This window comes from Mus caroli, chromosome 3 (genome assembly GCF_900094665.2).
Source record: "Mus caroli chromosome 3, CAROLI_EIJ_v1.1, whole genome shotgun sequence".
In the NCBI taxonomy this organism is placed as follows: domain Eukaryota; kingdom Metazoa; phylum Chordata; class Mammalia; order Rodentia; family Muridae; genus Mus; species Mus caroli.
The window spans coordinates 125,511,734-125,518,121 of NC_034572.1; positions in this window are offsets into that span (position 1 = coordinate 125,511,734).

Genomic DNA, 6,388 nt, shown 5'->3' on the forward strand with positions numbered 1-6,388 from the left:
GGTATCATCCTGAGTGAGGTAACCCAATCACAAAAGAACTCACATGATATGTACTCACTGATAAGTGGATATTAGCCCAGAAACTTAGAATACCCAAGAAACAATTTGCAAAACACATGAAACTCAAGAAGAACGAAGACCAAAGTGTGGACACTTTGCCCCTTCTTAGAATTAGGAATAAAACTCCCATGGAAGGAGTTACAGAGACTTTTTTTTTTAAATTATCTGCACTGGTTGGTTAGTTGATTCAGAGATAGAAACGGGGTCAAAGGCAAGCCAGTCAGTATTCTTCACTTAGACTCCTTGTCTTGGATGTCGACCATTTGGTCCTTAACACAGCTAAAGTATCTCTAACCATTTAAATTCTTTGCCCACTTTAATACATCTTAGGCTGACTATCATGATCTTCAGCAGGTGTCCACCATTTGTTTTCAGTATGCTAGACACATATACACACACACACACACATACACGCAGGCACACGCGCGCACACACATACACACACACACACACACACAAAATGTAGTTTTTTTCCCTACCTAGAAAGTCAAAATAATGTGACTAAATTCAAGAGTGAACATAAATCAAGATATTTCAAGTAAGAGGGTAAAGACAGTAAAAGTAAGAAGTGGTCTTGGGCAGCTTTAACTGGACTCAGTGTGTTATTTCTTTCAAGAATAGAAATAAAGGCTGGGGTGAGGCCTATTAGGGAGCTGGGGTCAGAGGAGCTGGAGTGGATATGACAAATATTTAGTCTATAATGTATGAAATTGTCAGAGAATAACTTCAAAATATTCTTACATGTAAGAATAAAAATAATTAAGATAAATAAAAGAAACACAACTAATAAAATAACATGGATAGAGTAACATCTTAAAAGCTAGTACATCTCTACTTTAGAACTTTTAAATAATTAATACATGAAATGTGAAGCATATGAAAGACTTTTTACATATTCATAGTAAATCATAGAAATACTCCCAACTTTCATTTTATAGTTATTCATCCTTTCTGCTGTTATTGTGTATGTCTCATTTGGCGCCACTTATTAAGCATACTTGAAAGAGAATGCTTATAAGATTTTTACTATTAAATACCCATAATTTCAGCCAAATATCAACAATATCTAAAATCTGACGGAAGAGTCTCCCCAGCCTATATGATAAAATGTTGTTCTTTAATGCTCTTCTGTAATGGTGAGACTCAGGCAAGGTGGTTAGAATGAGAATGCTCATGTCTTGTTGGAATGGTGTGGACCCAGGGGTGGGATTTGAGGTTTTGAAAGACTTTGATCATCTCTGTGACTCTCTTTCTGCCTCTTGGTTCCATCACAAGATGTCTTAGCTACTCCTCCAGAGTCATGCCTACTATGCAAATGGACTAACTCTATAAAGCTGTAAGTCCCAAATAAACGTTCTTCTTTCTAGCTGTGCTGTCCATGGCGTTTTCTCACAGTGTTTTAGTTAGGGTTTCTATTGTTGTGATGAAACACTATGAGTAAAAAGCAAGTTTGGAGGGAAAGGGGTTATTTGGCTTATACTTCCAGATCATAGTCCATCATTGGAAAAAGTCAGGACAGGAACTCAAGCAGAGCTAGAACCTAGAGGCAGGAGGTGATGCAGAGGCTATGGAGGGATGCTGCTTACTGGCTTGCTCAATCTTCTTCCTTATCGAACCCAGGACCACTAGCCCACAATCAATAAGCTGGACCATTCCCCACTGATCAGTAATTGAGAAAATGCCTTTACAGCTGGATCTCGTGGAGACATTTCCTCAACAGATTCCTTTCTCTTTGATGACTCTTGCTCATGTCAAGTTGATATACAAAACCAGCTAGTACACATAGTCGTAGGCTGAGATTTTTTTTTAACTTACTTTTTTTTCTTTTTTTTTTTTTTGGTTTTTCGAGACAGGGTTTTTCTGTATAGCCCTGGCTGTCCTGGAACTCACTTTGTAGACCAGTCTGGCCTCAGAAATCCGAGTGCCTCTGCCTCCTGAGTGCTGGGATTAAAGGCGTGTGCCACCACACCTGGCTCTTAAACTTACTTTTAATAAGGGTCCTGAAATGTTTTGAACCTCCTCTAGCCCCTGTCCAAAGGTAGGGGAGAAAAGATGGTAGATAGGACAAGGGGTTGTGGACCTGCTTAGAAGTAGTTCCTTGGGGTGATTCCAAATTCAGTTTGTCAGGATACCAGCAGTCCGGTTCAGAAGTCTCAGGGTACCAAACATGAATCAACAGCAGTGGCAGCATCCAGCAGAAACCACCAGAACTCTGCTGAATCAGCGCAAGTCGGTGAAAAACACCAGGAGCAGCTGGGATGCCAGGAGAAGTTCTCTGCTGTGCCCCTCTCAGGGAAGGGGAGTTCAGTAAAGATAAAGTCTCGAGACCAACAAAGCATTGCAAAGCTAGCTATGCAAGCACACACTCACTGTCCTTGAGTCATATTTAAACTTTCTCCAAACCACACGTCTTCCCGCAGATCTTGCCTCAGCAAATCAACACATAAGTCAGCCACAGCAAAACATCATGTGAGTCTGTATCACCTGACACACCCAGAAACGTCCACTTCACACACAGTAGAAAAGTGACTATAACATCAGGCAGGCTTGAATCTGCATTTAATCATGTCCGGGTGTATTATGAACAGTAAAAATATCCCATAAAGTAGCTGCTCAAGTAGTAATTTCATAGTTTTTATTTATTTCATTTCATTTTATTTAATACTATTGTGTGCATGTGTGTATGATGTAGGGCATGAATTTCATAGAACATATCTGGCAACAGATAATTCAGGAGAATTGGTTCTCTCCTTCTGTCTTTACATAGGTTTGGGGGTCTGGAAATCAAACTCAGGTTACAAGGCTTTCATGATAAATACCTTTACTGGCTGTCTCCTCTCATTTGCCTATCAAACAGCAGGTTTTAAAACTGAAAGTCACATCAAAGTCAAAGATATATCAACTCGATATTTACAGCTGATGAATGAGACTAGAAATATATGAACCAGTTTGTTTTCTGTAATTAAAATATTATGCTTCTACCAAAATAGAAAACCTTGCATATCTAGTAAAACACCATAATTCATCTCATATCATAGTCTAGAATTTGAGCTAAGGTGTTTTTGGATTGCATAATATTAGGCATGTGCAGTGCAGTATATTTTCAGCATTTAGAACCAAGACTGCAATGAAATCATGTGACCCTGCATAGCTGACTACGGCCAGATACATTTCAACTTCATGTTTGGTTCCGATTTAAGCTTTGGATGGTACACATTTTGAAATGTTGTCAAGTTTTTCTCGTCATTTAACATGCAGTCACATGATCCCATATGGTGTCCAATCCCCAGTTTACCAAGTGGTGCTTTGTGGTTTGATAACCTGTGCTATGGGGAGTGAAATGCTGGTGCTTATGTTCCAGCCTGGCATGGTGTAAGAAGTGACCCTGAAACACACTTTTGGTGAAAGAGAACTAAGTGTCCTTAGATGATGCCTTAGTTAGGGTTTTACTGCTGTAAACAGACACCATGACTGAGGCATGTCTTATAAAGGACAGCATTTAACTGAGGCTGGCTTACACATTCAAAGGTTCAACTCAGTATCATCAAGGTGGGAGCATGGCAGAATCCAGGCAGGCATGGTGCAGGCAGAGCTGAGAGTTCTACATCTTCATCTGAAGGCCGCTAGTGCAACTGGCTTCCAGGCAGCTAGGATGAGCGTCTTAAAATCCACACACACAGTGACACACCTACTCTAACAAGGTCACACCTCCTAATAGTGCCACTTTCTGGGCCAAGCATATACAAAACATCACAGGTGATAAAGGTCCAAGGAAATGTTTACTTTCCCCACCTTAAAAAGAAACAAAATACACCACAGCCTTTCTCTCTGTTGCAGGTGACAACCAAGGGGCAGCACGTTCCTGGAGATTCAGAAAGCACTTTGAAACCACAAGGTGATACACCCAAGGGAAAAAGACCATCAGAAAAGGATGGCATGTTGAAGAAGGAAAACCTGGGGCATATGATGTTTTGTTGACCAGATGAACTCATTCAAAGAAATTAACACTTCCTTTCCTTTCATCTCCAAAGTTTCTGCAAGAAAATATGATCTTTAATTTGAAAGCATTTAAAAATGTAAATATTTGTCCATGAAAGGCATATGGTCTGAGGCCCTCAGAGATGTTCTTGCTAACACTCACTTAGACACAGTCAGCAGAATATAAAACTTCTTATTAAGATGCAAAGTGTTAAGAAGTTTATGAGATTTGAGGGGAGGCAGGGCCATAAGCTGGAGTGTGGGATGCGTCTCCTAAGGCAGGGTGCTAGAGAGTAGGGTTTTTTTTTTTTTTTTGACCATATGCTTTAGAACAGCTGTGTAGAGAAATCAAATAAGGCCAATGGACAGGCCTGGGAATGCAGATATGAGAGAAATAAATGGAATCTCACCTGCGAAGGTAGATAACAATGACATCTGACATTGTAGTCTATACTTTGAGAGGAAAAAGCTAGCATTTCTCTTGATAGTACTTATCTAGGACTTGTCCACAAATAGGCTAGGTGTTTTAATTTCCTGTACAATCTTGAAATTAGCATAAAAATGGTCCCAAGCTACTTATACATTTAGAACACCTGGTTAAAGCCAAAACCCAATGTCCCGGGAGGTATTTACCCTCAACCCAGATGGTACTGCCCGAGATAAAGTCTCACACAACATGAGGTCACAATCTAAAATTATAATGAACACAAGAATCCAATTTACTACAAAATAGCAGATGTCACAAAGAACAATGTTTGATCCTCAGAATGCCAAGCTTGTTAGACTTCGATTACAGAGAGCACAAGATATAAGTGAATAATGGAAGATATGAAAGAAAAACCCCTATTACATGGACTTGCTAGTAGGAATGAGTGAGAGAAGAACTTAAATTCTGGATCTATATTGAAGACAGATTTAAATGGTTGGAGAAGTTGGGAGAAGTTTCAGACATGGTTTTGTTCAGAACAAATAGAGATCAAGAACAAATACACATTGATGAAAATCATTATTAGAAATAAACACGATAGACTGCTCTGTTTATTAGGAAGACAGGAGTACTCTAAGTTTATATGTTCTTACTAACAGAGACTGAATACTGGGTAAAGTTGAGGATCACCAGATGTTATAGGAATTTTTACCATGAGAGAGAACAATTTTTAAAGAAATCTATTCTAGTGACTGAGAGAGCAGAGAAAGAAAAATGAAAAATGTTCATTACCCCATTGGCATAGCATCATGATTAACAACAACAACAAACCCCTGTCTCTCCTAATGGATGAGAGCAAATCATAAACCAGGAAGAATTGAAAAAGATTTAAAAGGTAGCATTAAAGCATCAGTTTCAAGATCTTTATTCAAGGTAAACAACCAACCAAACAAACAAACAACCCTACCTTTCACAAAGGCAGCTACCCAGTTTTAAAAGTTACAAGTTTTATCATAACTTCTCTCTGTACACAGCTGCATAGATTTTCTATATTCCTTATTTAGAAGAAATCCTACTTCTCTTTGGAGGAAAATATAAGGCAATCTGTGACATCTGATTTCAGGACTACTGCCCTCCCCTCCCAGCGATGCTCACTCCTATGCCCATCCACACCCTCCCTCAGATGGCTTCCTTGCCTCACAGTGAAAGTCAGGGTGAGTCTAAGGGTGGAGGTGGGGGGAACACAAACTTGAAGATTGAACATTTGCTCTTGATTAGAAGAATGTGTCGTATTTGTGTGGGGCAGAGAGGGGGGGAGATGGTGGGCTCTTGCATGATCTATTAATAAGAACCAGTTTAAACAGCAGCTTATGAAAGCAAGGCTAATTCCAAAGCCAAAAGCCCCACATTCTTAACTTTCCCACTAACTTTGGACCCAGTCTCTGCAGAGTCAGTCCCAGAACTGGAACATGATTCTTTGAAGGCAAAGCCAACATTTAGAAATCTGAAATTGAGCTCAGGGCACAGCATAGGGTGGGCATTCAGGATGTTATTTAACACCGTTAGACAGGATGTCAATCTGTTTGATATCTTTATTTGTTTCATGTGCTTGTGAAGAAAGCATTTATGGACTTTTTTTTTTTTTGCTTTACATGTATTTTGTTACAGGGTATTTATTTTCAATTGTCAGGGAATCTTAAAGTCCCCTGCCTCCAGAAGACAGGGTATTTACCCAACAATTTTTAGATCTTGGAAAAATGAACACAAATGATCTTTTTAAAATCTCTTTTGTTCCCTGGAAGATGCACATTGAACACTATTACTCAGGACGTGTTCAGAAAGGATGATTATCCTGGAGAAGCAGCTAACTTAACTGAAACGGTTATACAGCTTAATTACCTTAATCATAGTCCACCAGCATAA